Source organism: Caretta caretta, chromosome 1, assembly GCF_965140235.1.
Source record: "Caretta caretta isolate rCarCar2 chromosome 1, rCarCar1.hap1, whole genome shotgun sequence".
Lineage (NCBI taxonomy): Eukaryota > Metazoa > Chordata > Testudines > Cheloniidae > Caretta > Caretta caretta.
In genome coordinates, this window is record NC_134206.1 from 63,384,240 (window position 1) to 63,407,270 (window position 23,031).

Below are 23,031 nucleotides of genomic sequence, written 5' to 3' on the forward strand. Positions count from 1 at the left end.
AACAAGGAATTCTCTAACTGACAGCACACACAGAATATTCCATGTAAGCTCCATTCTCTAGGGTAAAATTCAAGTGCGGCACTCAGTCAGATCTGAGGTGTTTTAAAATTAAAAGACTAATTAGCATTATATTGTTAAGTGGTATGTGACTTGCAGCCCTTCTACCTTAAAATAAAGTACTTTTGCAATTAAACCAAAAGCCATCATTAAATGTAACATGTCAGAAGCTTCTTCTTTCTTTATACCTCTGAGATGAATAATCATTTTGTACATTGCACGGCTACCTAGGGAGGAGAAGCTCGACTGCAAATGTTTTTAAGACAGCAGTATTACATGCCTGTATGTAGTCTCAGAATTTATTGATTTTATTTTAATCAAAACCCAACAAAAACAATATGTATTTTTCTGCAGGTTTCAGGCATAATTTTTTCTATATTCTAGTCTAGACCATGTATAAATTACATCACATATGCCTCCTCAATAAGGGAAGATGTAAAGATCATTTCCTGATCACTACAAAACTCTGCACACATCAAAATCTAGGCTTTTGGTATTACTTAACACCTTGGGGTTGACAGCTGGAGTCTGTATTTCTCCACTGCCATATGTTGTAGTAAAATGGATTAGTGATATTAGCAGCAACTCCAGACCCACCAACTTCAAGGTGGTTTAAGGTCAAATAAAAGCGAAGAGCAGGCTTAGGATCTGAGAGATGACAGACCTAACTGCAAGACTTCCTAACAGTTTGAGAAATGTTTTATTACAGCCTACATGAAAGACACAGCACTTAAAGGGAAAAAATTTAAGAAGGAAATAGACACAGAGTGATGTGTTAATGGGGAAAAATGCACCCACACACTACTGCACAGCTCCATGCTTTTGTGAAAGCTTAACAGGTTACCAAAAGAACCCAATCAAGCATGCTATCTAGATTCTTTTTGGAGTTCTTACAGGAGGGGCTACTATTTTCTGTTCACCACAGAATGAAAGGATTCAAGGTAGGTAAGATGAGAGTAAATGACACTGAAAAATTAAAAACAAGGAGACCCTTTTAAGATCCCATCTATACTACAGTTGTGATTTGCAAGGGAACAGAAGGAAATCTAACTCCCTTCAGCTCCTTTGAAAATCCCAACCTACAAGTCTAACTATAACGGCATGTAACTGTCTGACACAAAAAAGCATTACTGGAGTGGGGATCATATTATAATATGGTTTTTTGTTTGTAGTTTGGACAGAACAAGTTTATGAACCTTTCCCAGGACATAACAGAATTCCCTAGCACTGTTTTATAATCATGCTGTCTTATCTGCAGCACAAACAAAAACTTATGTCAGAACAGTGACCCCCTTATTGAGTAAGAACTGTACAGTGGCACTCTAAAGGGTGTACTGGTACATAAGAAGCAGTCATTCCGTGTCACTGTACGGTGTTATATGAGTCTGTGGGTGGAGATGCTGATATGCTAAAGGTGTCTCCTGTGGGCTCCCAGGAGCCCTTTATTAAAATTGTGCCAGCAAATGGAAAAGAAAGTTGAAATGATTACCCTCCTTCTGATGGAGTAGCCCAGTCTTTGGTTGCTGCTAAATCATCCCTATCAGGGATAATTTATACCTAGGAAGCAAAGTATTTCCTTTGAAATAAATGAGACTGCAGAAGCTGTTTTTCAGAAAAGTGGCAAACATTCACACAGATGATATCTCCTGGGGGAGGACATCTCCCTACATCACTTATAAAATCTTTATTCTACAACAAACTCCCAACTGCTTTCCCTTCAAATTACTAATTAAGCTATGTGTTATGCTATTGATAATACAATATATTTTTCAAGAATAAAGTATAGCTGTTGTTAGCACAAGTCAGCATAATATGCGTTGTTTGCTGCCTCCTTCCTTGGTTGTGGTTAATGAAAGTACTTAATTCTAATGGAAAAAATATAGATTCCCCAAGCACTCCTCCCCCTCCTTTCTATCAGCACTCCTTTGGGACACAAGGCTTATCACAGGCTAACCGGGTAATTTTATGTTTTATTTTAAGTAAGAGCTCTATATGAAATTATTGGCAGTACATCATTGTGCTGAAAGAGGATGGGGGAGGATTAGAATCCATGATACAAATTCTTTTTTTTATTTCACGTTTTCCTCTTACTGACAGATTTACTTCTCCAAGAATCCACCCATGTTTGCCTCTTTTTTCAATACAATATAAATTATTCTTTACATTTTGTTATATACACACACATACACCAAAGGCATGCAATTACAGTCCACTTTATACACAAAGTGTGATAATTCACAAACCTACCATCAGTCATGATATTTGGAATTAAGTTGGTATTGCAACAATGTGATCACAGTTTCTAGAAAAATATCTTTCTCGATCAATAATGCATTCACCTAGATTTTTCTTTTTAGCTCAATGAGACTACTCACTTATATAAAGTTAAGAGTGTGTGTAAGTGTTTGCAGGTTTAGGGTCTAAACTAGTAGCATTTACTTTAAAATTTAAAAAAATAAAGGGAAAGACAAAAGCGTCAAATCAGTATGATGTACTCTGGAACACAACAGCTTAGATAACTCTGAAGTCATGAATCAGTGTATCCGACCGATACAGAGTGACAACAACTACAATCCAGTGATTATATATGAAACAGAAAAGACAGCACAGGATAGAAGAGAAAGTATTAGATGGTAAAAATGAAAAGAACAGAAGGATCTAGGAAAGAATTAGGGAAAACTGAAAGTTGGGTGGGGGAAACAAACCCTGCTTAAGATCACTTCAGCAACCTATTAGCAAAGCATCATCAGGCCACAGCCATTTTACCAGGTTCCGGCCTGGTTCACTGTTGTTGATTTTGACTACTTTCAATGGAGATTTGAGAAAGTGTTAAAATCACTGGTAGGCTTTTTAAATAAGAAAAAATATGAATTATGTGGGAAAGAGAAATTATGACAAATGGCTTGGTTTGTAGCAGAAGGAGATGAAACAGAAAATCAGAAATCTCTACAAAGAATTTTAGCAAAAAGCAACATTTTCTTGTAAGGTCAGTGTTATAACCTAAGAAGCAAACATCCACTGAGATAAACTTCACTGATCCATGGAAAGCATAGTTAAAACAACATGATAAAGACAGGAACCACAAACTATCTGAGAAAAGGAGCTTTAATGGCATAAAAGAAGGAATGGGATTCAGCTCTCTCTGTATTGCTGTACGAAAAATCAAACACTTGGGACCAAAAGGATTGAATAACATTCCTGATACAGTGTTGCAAAAGAACAAAGACAAAATGTTATGATACAGCAGTCACAGACATGGAATATTGGCTTCTGATAGACCTAGAAAAGCTCAAAACATCTTAAAAAGAATAAGATTAAGAGGAGAAACCTGCCTGCCAGCAGACAACACACTAAAAGGATTCCAATTGCAGCACTGTTAACAGTTTTTGAAATTTTGTGTGGTCACACACTTTGCTCTCTGAAATTTTATAGGTTTCAGAGTACCAGCCGTGTTAGTCACAAAAAGAAAAGGAGTACTTGTGACACCTTAGAGACGAACAAATTTATTTGAGCATAAGCTTTCATGAGCTACAGCTCACTTCATCGGATGCATCTCACGAAAGCTTATGCTCAAATAAATTTGTTCGTCTCTAAGGTGCCACAAGTACTCCTTTCCTTTCTGAAATTTTACAGATCACCGAAGCATACAAGCTTGGGGCCCTGACCTTGCAAACACTTACTTACGTGAGTATTCAGGATCAGAGCTTATTTTTATATATTGCTTAATGCAAAAAAGAAACAGTTTATTATTTATTTATTTATTTATTTAAAAATCACAGCTGTTAAGGACAGTATTCTGGGCTGACATCTAGCGACCAGGGGCAGTAAACAGGGAAGTTTTAAGAGGGAGTTCTGCAGGTGAAGGAAATCCCTAAGTGATCCTTGGGGTGAGTTTGTTGTCTGTTACTGTGTGCCTGCTTCACTGAAGTTTATAGTGTGGTCTGTTTGGGGGACTGTGTGCTGAGCCTAATGGCCAGCCAGGCAAGGCTGAGAGCTTCTTAACGAGGCTCTAGCCTGCCATCCTTTGATCCCTAATCCCTTTAGGATCCCTTGATGAGGGGGCACAGCTAGCTAAATCCTGGAGAACAGGGGTTTAAAAAGCCAGCTCGTAAGCAACCACAAAAGCTAGTGAACAGGAGCGGCAAACAGGGGAATTCTGGGAGGGAGTTTAGAGAGGGAGCGTAAGAGCCAGATATACCTACTAAACAGTCTCTAAACTTGGGCCAATAATCCCGCCAATGGAAAAACCACACACACACAAACAAAAAACCCCTTCAGGAATAGAAAAATAATGCAGGCAGAAGTCCAACAACAGAGATGGGGCACTCCATTTTACTGCACTGAATGCAGCGTGTATGATTACCTGCCTTGTGGGCAGGTGGCATGTGTACACATCTGGTGCAAGCAACTCATGGCCCTCAGAGACAGAATTGGGTCTCTCAAGCCAGCGGGACTGAATTGGAGGAGCTAAGGAAGACAGAGAAGTATACAGACAAAACTTTCTGGGACACAGGAGAGCTGTCCCACTCCCAATCTGACAGCCTCTGAGCTGTTGAGGAGGATGAAAGTCTCAGGGAAGGAGAACATCCAACTGGAGGAGAAGAAAATGCTTCCAGTTCCACGTGCAGTGCCAGTTTGACAGGCAGAACCGCAAGATATCAAGGCATGAATGAGACAGTGGTTTTTGGAGACGGAATTTAGGTTATTAGGAACTGGGGAACCTTTTGGGAAAGGAGAAGCCTATACAGGAAGGATGAACTCCAACCAACCCAAAACTGAACCAGATTGCTGGCATGTAAAGTTAAAAAGGCCATATAAGAGTTTTTAAACTAAGGATTTGGGGAAAGCCACCAGGTGCGGAGGAGCACGCGGTTAGGACAGACACATCCTTTAGGGGAAGATTTGTTAAAGGGGATACTCTATATCCTAGTAAAGACGAGAGGATAGAAATTGATAAAGTACGGGTAGGAACTGAAGAGAAACAATTAAACAAAAAAAATCCCGTTCAATTACAGCATATAAAGGCAGACAACTAAATATTGACAAATTTTATAAGTGCTTGTACATAAATACAGTAAGTCTAAATACTAAGATGGGTGAGCTTGAGTGCCTGATATTAAATGAGGATATTGATATAATAGGCATCACAGAAACTTGACGGAATGATGATAATCAATAGGACACGGTAATACCAGGGTACAAAATACTGTAGAACTGCGTTTATCCGAGCCTCCATTATCTGGCTGTCCATATTAACCAAACTTGGGCTGACAGCCCGGGCAGCAGGGCTCCAACTCTCAGCCCCAGTTTGATTAATATGACTGAAGCATGAGCCCTGCTGCCTGAGACTGACAGCCCGAGTCCCATCGCCCAAGGCTGAAGCTCTGTGCCCGTTCTCTGGATTATCTGATCAGGCCCCGGTCCCAAAACGGGGTTCCACTGTATATAGATATGACAGAGTAGGTCATCTTCTGGAGGGAGTGGCACTATATGTGAAAAAAAGGATAGAGTCAAATATAGTAAAAATCTTAAATGAATCAAACAGTACCATACAATCTCTATGGATAGAAATTCCATGCTTGAACAACAGTATTGCAGTAGGAATATACTACTGACCACCTGACCAGGATGGTGATGTGATTGTGAAATGTTCAGGGAGATTAGAGAGGCTACAAAAAACAGAATAGCCAATAATAATGAGGGATTTCAGCAATTCCCATAATGACTGGGAAAAAGTCACCTAAAGACAGGATGCAGAGATAAAATTTCTAGACACCTTTAATGACTGCTCTTGGAGTAGCTAGTCCTGAAACCCACGAGGGGAGAGGCAATTCCTGATTTAGTTTTTAAGTGGTGCACAGGATCTGATCCAAGAGGTTAATACAGCTGAACCGCTGGGTAATAATGACCATAATGTAATTACATTTAACATCCTTTTGGGGGGGGGGGAAATACTAAAGAAAACCCACTATAGGAGCATATAATTTCATACAGGGGAACTACACAAAAATTAGGAGGCTAGTTAAATGGATATTAAAGGGAACACAAGAGTGAAATGCCTGCTATCTGCATGGAAACTTTTTAGAAACACCATAATAGACTTTTAAACCAAACATATACCCCAAAATTTTAAAAAAACAGTAAGAGGACCAAAAAAAACATTACCGCGGCTAAGAGTAAAAGAGATCATGGAATCATAGAATATCAGGGTTGGAAGGGATCTCAGGAGGTCATCTAGTCCAATCCCCTGCTCAAAGCAGGATCAATCCCCAACTAAATCATCCCAGCCAGGGCTTTGTCAAGCCTGACCTTAAAAATCTCAAAGGAAGGAGATTCCCCCACCTCCCTAGGTAACCCATTCCAGTGCTTCATCACCCTCCTAGTGAAAAAGTTTTTCCTAATATCCAACCTAAACCTCCCCCACTGCAACTTGAGACCATTACTCCTTGTTCTGTCATCTGCTACCACTGAGAACAGTCTAGATCCATCCTCTTTGGAACCCTCTTTCAGGTAGCTGAAAGCAGCTATCAAATCCCCCCTCATTATTCTCTTCCGCAGACTAAACAATCCCAGTTCCCTCAGCCCCTCCTCATAAGTATGGCTAGACACACAAAGAAATCTTAATTGGAATTCAAATCCTCCTAAAGAAATAAAAAGGAACACACTTCATTTGCCAGAATTTAATAGTATACCTAGACAGGCTAAAAAACAAACAACTGGAAAGAAACTAGCAAAAGACACAAACTAACCAACAAAAATTTGTTTAAGTACTTCAGAAGCAGAAAACCTGCCAATCAATTAGTGGGACCACTGAACAATCAGTGTGATAAATGAGAACTAAAGGAAGACACAACCATTGTGGAGAAGCTAAATTAATTCTTTGCACTGGTCTTCACTTCAGAGGATGTGAGAGAGATTGCCACACCAGAGCCATTCTTTTTAGGAGAAAATCAGAGGAACTGTCCCAGACTCAGGTGTCAGTAAAGGAGATTTGGGAACAAACTGATAAGTTACACAGTAATAAGCCACCAAGACCAGATGGTATTCACCAAAGGGTTCTGAAGAAACTCAAATACAAAATTGCAGAACTACTAATTGTGGTATTAACCTAATACTTAAATGATCCTGTGTACCAGAACACTGTTGGATGGCTAATGTAATGCCAATTTAAGAAAAGAAAAGAAAAAAGAAGACTCTACAGGCAATCCTGGTAATTACAGGTCAGTAAACTTGACTTCAGTACCAGGCAAACTGGCAAACCACATAAAAGAACAGCATAATCAGACACATAGATGAACACAATATGTTGGGGGAAGAGTTAACACAGCTTTTGTAGAGGGAAATCATGCCTCATCGAACTGTTAGAATTCTTTGAGGAGGTTCAAAAACATGTGAACAATGGTAATCCAGTGGATATAGTGTACTTTGACTTTCAGAAAGCCTTTGACAAGGTCTCTCAGCAAAGGCTTGAAGAAAAGTAAGCAGTCAGAGGATAAGAGGAAAAGTCCTCTGATGGATCAGTAACTGGCTCAAATATAGGAAATAAAGGGTAGGAATAAATGGTCCACTTTCACAGTGGAGAGAGGTAAATAGCAAGGACCCTCTAAAGATCTTGACTGGTACCAGGGCTGTTCAACTTATTCATAAATGATCTGGGAAAAGGGGTCAACAGTGAGGTGGCAAAGTATGCAGACAATACTAAACTATTCAAGATAGTTAAGACCTAAGCTGACTGCGAAGAGTTAGAGGGATCTCACAAAACTGGGGTTGGACAAAAAGATGGCGATGAAACTCAATGTTGAAAAATGCACATTGGAAAATATTATCCCAACTATACATACAAAATGCTGGGGTCTAAATTATGTTACCACTCAAAACAGAGATCTTGGAATCATCGTGACTAGCTCTCTGAAAACATCTGTTCAATGGGGGGAGGGATTCTATGAATGTAAAGTAGCAGTGAAAAAGCTCACAGAAAGTTAGGAACCATTAGAAAAGGGATAGATAAGACAACAGAAAGTGTCATAATGCCACTATATAAATCCTTGGTACACCCACACCTTAAATACCGCATGCAATTCTGGTCATCCCATCTCAAAAAAGTTATAATAGAATTGAAAAAAGCACAGAGAAGGACAATAAAAATGGTTAGGGGGATGGAACAGCTTCCATATGAGGAGAAATTAAAAAGACCGGGACTGTTCAGTTTGCACAAGAGATGACTGAGGGGAGATATGATAGCAGTCTAGAAGATCATGAATGGTGTGAAGAAAGTGAATAAGTGCTCTTTACCCTTCACATCACACATGAACCAGGAGGTTTAAAACAAACATAAGGAAGTTATGCTTCCAAGCCTCCAACATAAGGAAACACTTCTCTATGCAACTCAGTCAACTTGTGGAACTCATTGCCAGGGGATGCTGCAAAGACCAAAGGTATAACTGGGTTCCAACAAGAATGAGAAGTTCATGGAGGATAGGTCCACCAATGGCTATTAGCTAAGATGGTCAGGGATGGAGCCCATGCTCTGGGTGTCTCTAAACCTCTGACTGCTAGAAGCTGGGACTGGATGACACTCAGTAAATTGTCCTGTTCTGCTCACTCTCTCCAAAGACAGGATACTGAGCTAGATGGACCATTGGTCTGACCCAGTATGGCCATTCTCATGTTATCTTGCTCACCTACCTCTACAAGGAATACCCTCCATCAATGGGTCTGTAAGGCCAATACCCACACTGTCCTCCTTAAGACCCACTTCTATCAAAATACAAGAAACTGCCCAGCTGACCATGGCTACTTAGAATAGCAAAGGAAATACATGATATTTAATAATATCTGATTTAAAATAATAATTTAATTTTCTATTCCTTTTCCGTACCTTTATCCGTTGCTTGTCTTCCTAGGGCAAGTGTGTGGCCTAGGGTTGGGCAGTTGCACAGGGACATAAGGAGGGTAAGATTACACTCCTGTACAAAAGCTGCCTACCCAGGCCTTGGCTCCAGGGGTGAATGGGTACTAGTCACACGCTATTCTCCAGAAATAGGTGAGCTGAGTGTAGGCACATTTCCTTTCCCTGCTCCTGGAACAGAACAGCTACACATCACTGCATACACAGCATGGAGTGCCGAAGCACAATATAACCTCTAGAGGTTAACCTCTTTGAGGCAGGGACAGTGTCTTGCATGGCTATAGCTCTTAGACAGATTATGAGCACTACTATAATGCTAATAATAAATTCATAATAAAATAAATAATAAAGCATTAGTGTGTGTAAAGGGGCTACAAAATTCTAAGCAGGGGATACAGTACAGGGAGAAATTCTTTCATTGAATCTTAAAAGATAAAACAGAAACAGACAGGAAATAGTGTCTTGCTATAAAACACCTTAGTCCAATGACAGGTTTCAGAGTAACAGCCATGTTAGTCTGTATTTGCAAAAAGAAAAGGAGAGCTGTAGCTCACGAAAGCTTATGCTCAAATAAATTGGTTAGTCTCTAAGGTGCCACAAGTACTCCTTTTCTTAGTCCAATGTTCATTCATGACACAAAGAACAGGCAGCAGTCAATCAAACTTCGTGAAGAAAGCTTCTTAACTTCAGTTATTTCCTGAAAAGGTACATTATATTGTAATGGAGACTTCTATATTGTATGCAGTGTCTGCTCAGACAAATTCACTCCTGGGGAAAAATCAAATTTAACAATATCAAAGAGCAATAGGTCTGACGACTACGAAGGTTAAGTCTGTTTATTCTGCCTTTAATGAGAAGCTGTGTGAACTATAAAAATACATTTTTGTTTCCTTAAAAGCTCTGGTTTAACCTGAAATGTTTGCTCTTCTTTGCTGACCCAAGTGACTCATTTCTCGGTTAACCTTCTATTGCAGATCTCTACCCAGCCTTCATCGCCAACAGTATTCATATATTATAATACTGAAAATTAGCACACAAAAGAAATTAACAATGTATGTAACAACTGGTACATCATAATCTTTCATTAATGCAACCCTTGCCTTCCATACCCCACCCCATTACCTTTTGCCATCCTTTGTTGCAGTATATCTCATTTTAATTGTCAGTTCCTTAGGAGAGAGACCTGTTAATGTTTGTCCGTAAAGCACGAACATAGTGCTGTGTGAATAGTCAAGTAATAATAAATGGTTACAATACTTCGGCAGCAGTAAGGAAGGGGTTTATTTCGCTTCCAGAGTAACAGTTCCACAATGATCAAACTGAAATAGGTCGGTACTGATGATGCAGAAGAGAATAGAGTTGCCTAGCACACATCACACAACAGTAGGGAGTGTCACCACTCAGGAGACAGCAACCACATGTACTCAGGATTCCTCCAAATATACATCCTCCACAGCCCTCCTTGAGCCCTTTCCCATTCTCTCTCTGTGCAAATTACCACATGAACCCTCACAGAGCAGCAGTCAGGAAAGAGTGAGGGGATGTCAGGATGCACAAGTTACTAAGAGAGATTCAAAACAAGTACAGGTGTGGCTGTGTACATCTATCTCTTCCATGATCAATATTAGATGCATAAGTGGAAGGAGGAATCTCTCCCTGATGGGCAGCTGGGACTAACAACTGGCTACAATGACCCATTCAGACTTCCTCGGCTGTTACTAAACCAGGGAAAGCCCATCCTCGTCATTGCAGCCTTGTCTACACTACAAAATTAAGTTGATCTCAGTTAGGTCGACATACAGCCACCATGGTAATTACTATGATTTTCCATGTCTACACTACCCTCCTTCTGCCAGTGATGTGTATCCTTACAGGGAGCACTTGCACCAACTGAAGCTGGGCAGTAGTGGGTGGCTGACAGCCTGAACTGGAGCCCCATCACTGGGGGCTGACAGCTCAGGGCAGGGAGGCTCCAGCTTTTAGCCCCGCACAGGGCTGACAGCCAACAGATGATGTAAATCACGCAGTATCTACATGGACACTGTGTCGCCCTAACTACATCAACCTAAGCACTACGCCTCTTGCAGAGATGGAGTTATTAGGTCGATGTAGTGGGCGACTTACATTGGTGGGAGCAACATTTCAGTGACACTCACAGAATTAGATTTGATGTAGGCACTGCCCCCGCTGTTGTTCCTGAGTACAACAGCCGTAAGTGATGTCAGTGAGACAGTCACAAAATGAGCACCTGGGATTAAGCAACCATGTAACAGTACGTGGCTATCCAATGTGGCCTGTAACCCCTCTGGATCTAGTTAAATCTCCAGAGATGTGGAATGTAGAGTATGGATACACTTCAAAAGTTACAGCAGCACAGCTGCAACACTGAAGCTGGGCCGCTGTAGCGCTTCAGTGTAGACACGATCTACACCAATGGGAACAGGTCTCCTGTAGCAGTATGTAATCCACCTCCCCGAGAGACACTAGCTAGGTCGATGGAAGAATTAAACCGACAATTTTCTAGTGTAAACCAGGCCTTAGTCAGGTCACCACAGCACAGAAGCATGCTAGACCTGCAAGATTACATGAGTACACAGCATTGTTTTACACAGGGGTGGCGAGTTGTATTGGCCGGTGGTGCCCGGGCTCCAGCAATATTCAGGGCCTGGGGGCCCAGCTCCACCAACATTTAGGGCCTCCCCCCCTCCCTCTCCCAGCCCCCACTTGCTGCCCCCACTCACCTCCCCTGGCCCCGGAGCCTGCAGCTCACACTGCCTCTGCTCTGCCAGCCCCCGGCATCAACTGCTGCTGCAGGGTCCTAGTGCCCCCCATTCACTAATGGCAGGGCAGGCTGTCCTTACCCTGCCTTCCGCCCTAGCCCTGAGCCTCTCCAACGCCCCAAACCCCTCATCCCCAGCCCTAGCCAGAGCCCTCATCCCCCCGCACCCAAACCCTCTGCCCCAGCCCTGAGCCCCCTCCTGCATCATGAATCCCTCATCCCCAGTCCCACCCCAGCCCTCACCCCTGCACCCCCTCCTATCCCCAAACTCCCTCCCTCTTCCCACACACCCCTCCCTTTCCCACACACACCCTCCTGCCCCCAAACTCCCTCCCAGAGCCTGCACCCAAACTCCTTCCCAGAGCCTGCACCCCTCACCCGTCCCCAAATTCCCTCCCAGAGCCTGCACCCCAGCCCTCTGAACTCCCTCCCAGAGCCTGAATCCCTCACCCTCCCCTTGCCCCAGCCCAGAGCCAACACCCAAACTCCCTCCCAGAGCCAGCACCCCTCACCCCCTCCTACACCCCCACCCCCTGCCCGGAGCCTGCACCCAGCACCCAAACTCCATCGCAGAACCTGCACCCCAGACCCCCTCCCCCACCCAAACTCCCTCCCAGAGCCTGCACCCTGCACCCCTCCTGCACCCTAATCCCCAGCCCAGGGCCTGCACCCCAGGCCTGAACCCCAGACCTCCTCCCCCCACCCAAACTCCCTTCCAGAGCCTTAGGCAGGTGGGGGGCAGAGTTTGGACACCACCAAAGTTTCTACAAACCTGCCACCCCTGGTTTTACAGGAGTTTCATTCATTCTTTTCAGGGAGGACCCACAGGATTGTGATGTGTAAATCCTCTCAAAGCGTTTTCTTGTGTAGTCCTGGAGGGGGAGTGAGGGAGATTAACTTTCCATTGAACAAGTATGATATCTCACAACCTCACAAAAAAGAAATACTTAGTTTCAAATACCCATTAAGGTTACTAAGTGACAATAATGCAGCTACCTCTCACATCATTTACAAAACCCAAACACTTAAAAGCAGAGAAATGAATTGCTAAGGACATCATAAAGGCCACTACACACATAATAAACATTTTTCTCAATATAAAGTAATGTCTATTTCATCACAACACAACAATGTTAAAATCTCCAACAATCCCTGTATGAGAGTTATGTTATTTTGGCTTCACTATTTATCTAAATCTTTTCTTTTTAAAAGAATACTGCTTAACATTAACATTTATCAAATGACAAACTTATTTGAAAAATATATTATTCAAATAAAATAGCAAATATAAGTACTGTAACAGAGAAAAGCATAAGTATATATATGGACTTGTTGACCAATGTGGCATTAATATGTATATATAACTTTTATGGTCCTGATCCAGCAAAAGCACTTAAGCACGTGTTTCACTTGAAGAATGTGATAAATACCATAAACATCAATTGGACTACTAACATGCTTAAATTTCAGCACATGCTTAAGTGGTTTGCAGGATCAGGGCCTATGTTTCTTTTTCTAAGTATCCTGTGTAGTGTATATTTTGAGCTTACCAATGAAATAACAGCTATTTTGGGCCACCATTATGGTTGCTGCATTGTGATGAAACACATGCTTTGTAAGAATAATATTCCTGTTTATTATGCGTGCAGTGTAAGACTTACATGCCACAACTATGTGTTTGCTTTCTCTTAGTTGCCCCTTGCTCTCAGTTTCTTGGCTTTAGTAACAATGTGAGAGCTAACTAAATTGTTGTCAATCAGCAACCATAATTGTTAGGGAGGTTTTTTAAATGAAGTTTTGGTTTTGAAAATTCCCTTTTTGGGAGGGAGGGGTGGAGGGTGCCAGGGGGTAAGTGGAGATATAATTTTTCCCCTTTTCCACGGGTAAAGATAGAAAGTTGTTTTGTTTTTTAAATAAGTGAGATTGTCAGGTCACCAAATTATTAAACTTGGGGGGGGAGAACCAGACCTGGCCATGTTAATAATTTCTGAGGAAGCCAATCTCATTCATTACACACTTAACAAGATATGTATGTTCACCATACAGCTGAGCAAATAACACATGCATACACAGCACAGCCTATCCTCACTCCAAATACTAGTAAGAAACAATAAGCAAATCACAGAAAAGTAGACTAGAATCCAGTTCTCTTGATTCTGCATCCAATGCCAATTCCAGGGGCCCATTCTGCCACGTCACTGAACCTCTCTCTGCCTTAATTACCCCCATCAGATAATGTTAATATGGTTTTGCACTTACACAGTGCTGTTTCACCTCATATTTGGGGCTGCAGTCATTTAGTATGCCAATACCCTGCTCTACAAGACTTTCTCATTGAGCTCAGACTCTGCAGTCTCCATGCCATGTGTGCCTGGCTGAGATAGAATTCTGGATGAAAGCTAACCGAATGAAGCTTAACCCAGACAAAACGAAAGTGATGCTCATGGATGGATGCAGAAACTATAAGGAATGGGCAGTGTCTGCAATTTATCCCTCAAATAAGGAGGTTCATAATGGTCTTATTGAAACCATCACCATTCCTAAATCAAGTGACATTTTTTGTGTAGGGTGCTTTCTGTCATCCTCAGATAGCCTAGACATCCTAGCCTTCCATTCTCATATATCACAGTAATCTAATGCTTTGGTTACTTCCAGGACAGACTACTGTCATACTATGCATTCTACTATAGGCTACTATTGAAAACTACTTGGCTGCTCCAGCTAGTACATAATGAAATGTGGCAGTCTAATGTGAGCAAATTAAACCTATGCTCTGCTATTTACTGCTGGGAACAATTCAAGATGTTGATGGATTATCTATAAAGCCCTAAATGGATTGAGGCCCAGCTGTTTCCTAGAGTATTCCATCCCTGTGCCTTGGCGTGGCACTTACAGAATACTCTTGCCATCTGGGGCTAGAGTTGGACACGTGAATTTGATGGGATAAGGTATTTTTGTTAGAGGGGGCTCTTTCTTCAGGAATACATTCCTTCTTGCACTCCATCAAAGCCAGAGTTTGCTGATCTTTAGGTCATACTGCAAGATGTTGTTCAGTCTGACTCTTTAGCCAGAAGGGCATTCAGTAAGCAGAGGGGAAAGGTGAGAAGCAGTCTGGTCTTGAGGTATTATTGTGTGGCCATTAGGTATTATTTATTTTAATTATAATTAATAAAACAGCATCAATTATTCTTACATGGAGTGCAAACACTTCCTAGTCACACCCATCTGAACAAACAAAATTTGCTAAAACCCAGAAAAACTTAGAGGACATTAATTTCAAATGTCAGTTTTCAAAGAAGCCTTAAACAATCTTTGCTAGTCAAACATAAGCCTTAACATTTAAATGTTCATTCCACAGTTAAAAAGAAAGCACATTGCAAGGCTAATAATTTGTTAGACCTTGTCCATTTTCCTCCTCCATATATATATTACCACAAAATTGCATTCGACTAATTGGAATAATCCTGATTTAAATAACTTGACCTGGAAAGCTGTTTAAAGCATGTAAAGTGTTCCTTAAACCAGCACTCAGGAATACTGAACTATAATAATGTGAGTCACTCAATATTTAAAAGGCAGCACCCAAATATACAAAGTAGGGCCAAAAAAACAAAAAGAAAGCTACAGTATTGCCTTGAGGATATATTTACCAATTATCTTTCAGCAAATGCGGTCTTCCTCTTGGAAACTACCAACATATAAATAATAGATTATCCTTAATATTTATTGTTGTTATAAAGTCTTGAAAGATTTGCGGAAAAGACTTTCAGGTATAGACAGGTTACACAAACACGTCTGAGGAGTTCTGTGGAAGTTTTCCAATGTGCATAAAACTGGGTAAAGATTCTCTTGACCTTTGTTCCCCAACCCCTTTTAAAAAAAATTGATACAGAAAGCAATAAAAAGAAAATTTCTCACACTAATCTAGATAAATGTCTGATTATCTTGCCTTTCTTCACATCTGTAGCTCACCAGCCAGCAGGAAACAGTTCTATTTCTGTCATTTTTCTAACCAAAATAGTATCAACCCTTTCAAGAAAATATACTCCTCAAAAAAAAACAAAACACCAAAAGCAATTAGTCTCTTTCAAGAACTACTTGCTGCTATCTACCACAGATTTTTATAAGCACCTCACTTTCCTCCCCCACTTCTGATAGACAGCGAGAAGCAGCATAAGTTTTGCCAATGTATATATTACCAAAAAAATTACAACAGATTTAATTTCAGGTATATAAACGTATATTACAGATTGAAGTGGCAATTACCACTATTCTTAAAATAGAATAACTTTTCCATTCTAACTGCACTCTCCCCTACACTCCATGTTCAATAGCTCATAACTTTCTGAAACTGTCATGTTTTGGGCTAAAATTTTCCAAGAGTGATTTTTTTCTGGAAAATTGTGTAATGTGGTTCAGTAATATAATTATGAGCAGGGTGGAGAAAGAGTGCACTATTCCAATTATGAAAATAATTATTCTACCCTTTTGTGAACAAGACTACAACTGAAATGTCCTAAAGTGAAAAGCTGATTTTGAATTTACAGAACAGCCCCCAATGACAAGATCTGCTTGAATTCAAAACGGTTAAATTGAATTGAAAAAAAAATTTCTTTCTCAATAAGTTTCAGAAACATTCAGCTAAGGACGGTTGGGCTGTGCATGTCTGCATAACTAACTTAGTTGTGTATTGGAAACAACAGTGCAGGTACACATGGGTTGAGGCAAGCACTTCCCAGGCTCATTCCCTGTAGAGTCTGCAGACAGTGTCAGGCCAAAGAAATTAAGGAGGACTACTGCACATTTTCTGACTTTAAATCTGCCCCTTGTGAATATGCATGATGATATAATTTAAAGATGCTACATGCGTTTCTATTATTGAAAAATAAATTGTCAGTTACTTTGAATTTGAGAATTAGTATATGGTCAAACGGACAACCATAACACATACGCAAAGAGAACTAAGTTAAAGTTCGATTTGCCACCTTAACAGTCTCATGACAGATTTTTGTACAGAAAATAATATTGTTTTCTCAAATTACCACTGGGCTTACAACTGGTCAGATGGTATCCAACTCTGATACTGCCAAATAAACCCTAGACAAAACAGATTACAGAAGAGAAAATAATATTCACTGAAATCTAATATTAATACTGTCATCAGCCACTTACTAGAGAGAAACCTATACCAGAAGCAAACAGCAACTGACTAAAGAGACTTAGCACTATGAAGCATGTGGTAGAATTTAAAACATTTCTGAAAGTTCTGTTTCATAAACGGTTGGTGTTACATACTGAAGACAATAAAAATATAGTGTCAATTTAATTATTTTATTTTTATAGCTGGAGGGTGAAAGTGATCTCTCTCCTGCCATCCATCTCCACTCTCTGACAAACAGAGGCTAGGGAAACCATTCCTTATCCATCCTGGCTAATAGCCATTAATGGACTTAACCTCCATGAATTTATCCAGTTCTCTTTTAAACCCTGTTATAGTCCTAGCCTTCACAACCTCCTCAGGCAAGGAGTTCCACAGGTTGACTGCGCACTGTGTGAAGAAGAACTTCCTTTTATTTGTTTTAAACCTGCTGCCCATTAATTTCATTTGGTGGCCTGTCACAAATATAAAGGGAAGGCTAACCACCTTTAAATCCCTCCTGGCCAGAGGATAAACCTTTTCAGCTGTAAAGGGTTAAGAAGCTAAGATAACCTCGCTGACACCTGACCAAAATGACCAATGAGGAGACAAGATACGTTCAAAGCGAGGGAGAGGGGAGAAGGGTCCTCTCTCTCTGTCTGTGTGATGCTTTCGCTGGGACCAGAGCAGGAATGCAGGTCAGAACTCCTGTAAAGAGTTAGTAAGCAATCTAGTTAGATATGCGTTAGATTCTGTTTTGTTTAAATGGCTGATAAAATAAGTTGTGCTGAATGGGATGTATATTCCTGCTTTTGTGTCTTTTTGTAACTTCAGGTTTTGCCTAGAGGGATTCTCTATGTTTGAATCTGACTACTCTGTAAGGTATTTCCCTTCCTGATTTTATAGAGGTTTTTCTTTTACTTTTTCTTTAATTAAAATTCTTCTTTTAAGAACCTGATTGCTTTTTCATTGTTCTTAAGATCCAAGGGTTTGGGTCTGTGTTCACCAATGCAAATTGGTGAGGATTTTTATCAAGCCTTCCCCAGGAAAGGGGATGTACTGCTTGGGGGGATTTGAGAGGGGGAGGGGGAGACGTTTCCAAGTGGGCACTTCCCCTGTTATTTTTGTTAGACACTTTGGTGGTGGCAGCATAAGGTCCAGGACAAAAGGTAAAAGTTTGTACCTTGAGAAAGTTTTAACCTAAGCTGGTAAGAATAAGCTTAGGGGGTCTTTCATGCAGGTCCCCACATCTGTACCCTAGAGTTCAGAGTGGGGAAGAAACCTTGACATGGCCCCTAGTTCTGATATTATGGGAACAAGTAAATAACTTTTCCTTATTCACTTTCTCCACACCACTCATGATTTTATATACCTCTATCATATCCCCCCTCGTCTCCTCTTTTCCAAGCTGAAAAGTCCTAGCCTCTTTCATCTCTCCTCATATGGGACCCGTTCCAAACCCCTAATCATTTTAGTTGCCCTTTTCTGAACCTTTTCTAATGTCAATATATCTTTTCTAATGCCAGTATATCAGTAGCCCTATAATAATTGCTGACATTTCAAAAGCAAATGAAGAGCTTAGAAAAAGTATTATAATTCCAATGATAACTTTTATCGTTAAACTAAATAACAATGCAGTATCATCTCTGCTGACTTAACACATCCCAATTTCAGAACATCTACTTGTGTAAGTACAACAGTACTTGTGTAAAAGCAGTAGCAGAAATATTTGGTGTAGAGGGAAAGGGAAGAGACAGTCCACAGGACAAGGTAAGTTTATTTACCCCCCTAAATTTTTAATTTTGTAGTTTCCTGCATTTTGACTAGAGTACATCTGCCTCATCCCACAATAAACCAGAGGTTGGAAAAACAACCACACATCTGAGGAGCAAGGTCAGCTACGGAAGATACCCACTTGGTCAATGAGGAGCAGAACTTGTAACTACACTCATCTATCTAATCTGCTTCATAGTGTTTCAGGGACCATTTCCCTGAGACAAGCAAACTTTTTAAAAATGTACCAGCTCTAAATTGAAACCTCTTTTCCCAGATAGGCTTCAATTCCTAAGAACTGAAACAAGGCAGTTTTCTTAGATTGTAGTTTGCTCTTCACTAAACCCAGTTGCATTTTAAAGTGACTAGAACCAAACTGAATATGATAGGCAGACTTTTGGAACTGCTGCCCCAAACAGCTGGAATAAGCTACCTGTTCTGTTTAAGTAGGTACTGTCTACTTTGAAGAAACTTTTGAACTATCATCTTGAAAGGAACTGAAATAATAAGCCACATTTTAGTGTAAATAAGGACAGAGTTTGGCCTTTGGACTGCAGAGTGTTTTCTGCTATTTTAGGTTAATTGTCTTGCATATAATATTGTTGGTACAGCACTGAGCATGTAGCTATAAAACTGTATGAATGCTGTTTCTCAACAGCCCTCATGAAAAGGAGATGTTTATTTTATAAGGTTATCCCAGTGAGCAACATTTTAAATATTAAATGTGTACTTCCTCATTCACAGTGAGGGAAAAAAAGTGGGGGAACTCAAGTTACTTATGAATTTATTGCAATGCCCTCTATTTGGGACTGCAGCTGAAGACCTCTCAAACTTCAGATGATACAGAATGTGGCAAACTGTTTATTTAGTGGCATTTTCTGCAGAGACTATATTACACCTGTGCACCATAGTAAGCAGCAGCTTCCAGGGTAAGGTTTAAAGATTCTGATTTTAACTTATAAGAGCACTAAATGATTTAGGTTCTGGATACCTTATAGACTTTCTATCTCTTTGCATGTTACCCTGGCAGTGGAAAACAGCAAGGTGCTTAAGCAAACAGCTCTCAGGTTTAAAAGAAGATGCTTTTTCGAAGGATATTTTCAGTCTTCACCTTCACAACTTGCTCCCTCCACCTCAGTTTGTCAGAGCCCAAATTTGTTTGCCTTCCAGCCTTCTGGAGGGTACAGAGGATAATTAAGATTCACTGACAGAATTTTGATATGGACAATGGTTGTATTTGTACCATGGACATGCCCTTAGAGTGTGGACAGGTAGTTTTTTTTGTTAAGCTTGAAACTTAGCCATCTGAGCTGAACCCACGCGTAATATAACGTTACTAAATTCACATCCAAATAAAACAGCTAAGTTACTTAAAGATCTGATCCTGTCACTCTTACACATGTTGAGTAGTAACGTACGGCAAAAATAATACCACTGAAACCTGTGGAGACAACTGCTACTCCACATAAGTAAGTGGGGCAAAACTGGACCTTCAGTAAATAATGCTGAAGCAGAAGTCTTAGTTGAGGAGCAATGCATAACTGATCAGTCTAATGTGATCTTCAAAGGCAGTTCTCTCTCTCTTCATTTCCCATTTCATTATTCTTTTTTAGTCAAGTAAACAAGCTTTTTGTATTTAATTCAGGAGAAGAGCTGAAGTTTAGCAGTTAACTTTGAGCACTGCCAGTTTTAGAAATGACAAAATATATATTTATGAAAGGAGCAAGACAGGCAATCCTATTAAGATAAACATATTTGATTAATGCTATGATATACACAACATTAAAAAAATCCACTACTGAATGATTACCATATGGTGGTTCTTTGCAGATGGAGTTTTCACCAGTGATCAACTGTACCAAAACATCTAAAAATAAAGTCATCCTAAACTAAAACAATTACCAGCAGAGGCTTCTGCATTCTAAGCTAAAGAATCAATACAAGCGGCAGAAATGTTTCAAGAAAGTATGTAAACAACCACTTGAGAAAAATAGCAGTGTAAAACTATACTGCCCCACAAACTTGAGCAATAAATGTAGTATACCTCTTTGGGTCTCTTTCAAAAGTCTATTCTTAGCTGTCAGAGGAACCCAATCCATTTAAGTAAAACCTTGGCCTACAAACACACTCACTGAGTAAGTGAATCTTAACAAATCTAATTTCAATGAAAGGGACTAGCTGCGTCAAAGAGCAGTTCCTTGGTGTTCTTTGCTCCAGTGGTTTCACATAACCACTGATCACCACCAACCACTACAATATCAAACATACAACACCCTTAAACTAAATGGGAGTTGTCTGTCTAAATATAGCTACTTTTAAATAATGCATCATGAGTTATAAGATAAAGTGCTAGTGAAGTATTTATTACATCTCTTTTCTTTAACAAAGGTATATCACTTTTAACTAGGTGAAGAGAGTTATTTATATTCTGGTTTGCATACTGTGAGTTGTAACTGATAAAGCAAGAATCTAGATTTCCTGAACGCACACTGCACAACAGTTAAATCTGTAGTTAGTTCTTCCTATACAACTCTGATTCACACACACAAAACAAAACAAACAAACAAAAAAAGGAACAAAAGATGAAAACTAAGTTAAGTAAAAGCGTCAATTCATTGGGTGTCTTTTTAGCATACAAGACAACAGGAGACTTGTGGAATCTTATTTCTCATAGAACTGATTCTATCACATTCATATACTCCATAACATCTCTTTATGTGATTATAAACCTTTTCAGAGATGCTTGAAAATTAACAAACACACCTAACATTGCTATATTAAAAAGAAGTGTCACACATTGTTACTTTTTAAATATTTTGAAGATAGTCACATACAAGAGATGTCAAGACTGAATTTTTTTTATATGGTTTTAAGTTTAAAGAATATGCAATATTTGTCAAAAACAAATTTTAAGTAATGCTTTGCTACAAGAATTTCCCCCAATGGGGAAAGTACAGATATGTAATAGTAAAACTGACTTTTAGTAACCAAAAGGGAATGTCACAGTGCTTCTCAAGCTATCTGATGTGGGGGACTAGCAATTTTTTCCCCCCAATGTGCGCGCAGACCGGCAGCCGATGGCTCGTGGACCGTCACAAGTCCACAAACCACCACTTTGAGTAGCACTGGAATGTCACCCTATCTTCTTAGCAGGGGATTTCTGAGTAAGATTTCTTCCTACCCTAAACTGTTGTATAGTGTTACTCTATGCTGTTAAACAGTTAATGCTTTTCACCTGGAGGTGGCTGCACTTAATCTTTTACTTAAGTGAAATCCATATTCTGCCGCTGATCCTCAAACTACCTGTTGTATAGACTATGTGGGCATGCAGAGTCATTTTGCCCCTAAAAACTGATTTTATAATTGCTTAGTAGTACAATGTCTTTACTGACTTCACTACATCCATAGAAACATTAACTTCAATGGGGCATTGGGCAGGCAGAGTTTCTCTGTACTGATCCAGTTGCAGGATCAGGGCATAGTTTGTAAAGTGTTTTGAGAGCCTCTTAAGTATTTAGCACTGGTTATTTAGAGGTTTCAGAGGAACAGCGGTGTTAGTCTGTATTCGCAAAAAGAAAAGGAGTACTTGTGGCACCTTAGAGACTAACCAATTTATTTGAGCATGAGCTTTCGTGAGCTACAGCTCACTTCATCAGATGTATGCTGTAGCTCACGAAAGCTCATGCTCAAATAAATTGGTTAGTCTCTAAGGTGCCACAAGTACTCCTTTTCTTTTTGGTTATTTAGAGCCTCAAGAGCAATCTTATCTGCATTAGTTTTACAGGAAAGGTGTGAAGTCGATAAGAATGAGAAAGTAATGTAAGGTTTCAGACTAGCAGCCGTGTTAGTCTGTATCCGCAAAAAGAAAAGGAGTACTTGTGGCACCTTAGAGTCTCTAAGGTGCCACAAGTACTCCTTTTCTTTTTAAAGTAATGTAAGCAATTCCCACCTGGGTGACTTCAAAGCCCCGAGCCAGCCAGAAAACTTTCCTTTAGGCATTAACATGAACTTTTGGCAACTATTTTTACGTATTCACGCCTAACCGGAGGAATGGATAGACGTTTCCTTCCATATTTCCAGCGTGGGTTTCAAACGGAAATCATGTTTCCTTCGCAGCTCTCCTGCTTTCAAAGAGGAATCGTACGTGCCCTTGGGGGCTTCAAAAACTTGTGCCTGTACTTGGCCGTAGGTAAGGAGCTGGTCACTGGGGCTAGAGAGCTCCCCACGAGCTGGGGCACACACTGGACCCAGCCCCGCCTGGCGTTCTCCCAGCGCTGAGGCCGCCCAGCTGGGAGCCCGAGGGGCATGCAATGGAGAGTGAATGGAGAAAGCTCCAGGGCTGGGCTTCGGCCAAGGAAGAGGCGCTGGGCTGGCGGG

At 40.4% G+C, this 23,031-nt stretch overlaps 1 protein-coding gene across 4 annotated transcripts in view; it reads right to left on the reverse strand.

Annotated features, from left to right (window-relative positions):
* The window catches only part of DGKH (diacylglycerol kinase eta), a 265,194-nt gene that overhangs the window by 232,157 nt on the left and 10,006 nt on the right, over window positions 1-23,031 (reverse strand). The gene's annotated exons all lie outside the window — the stretch shown is intronic.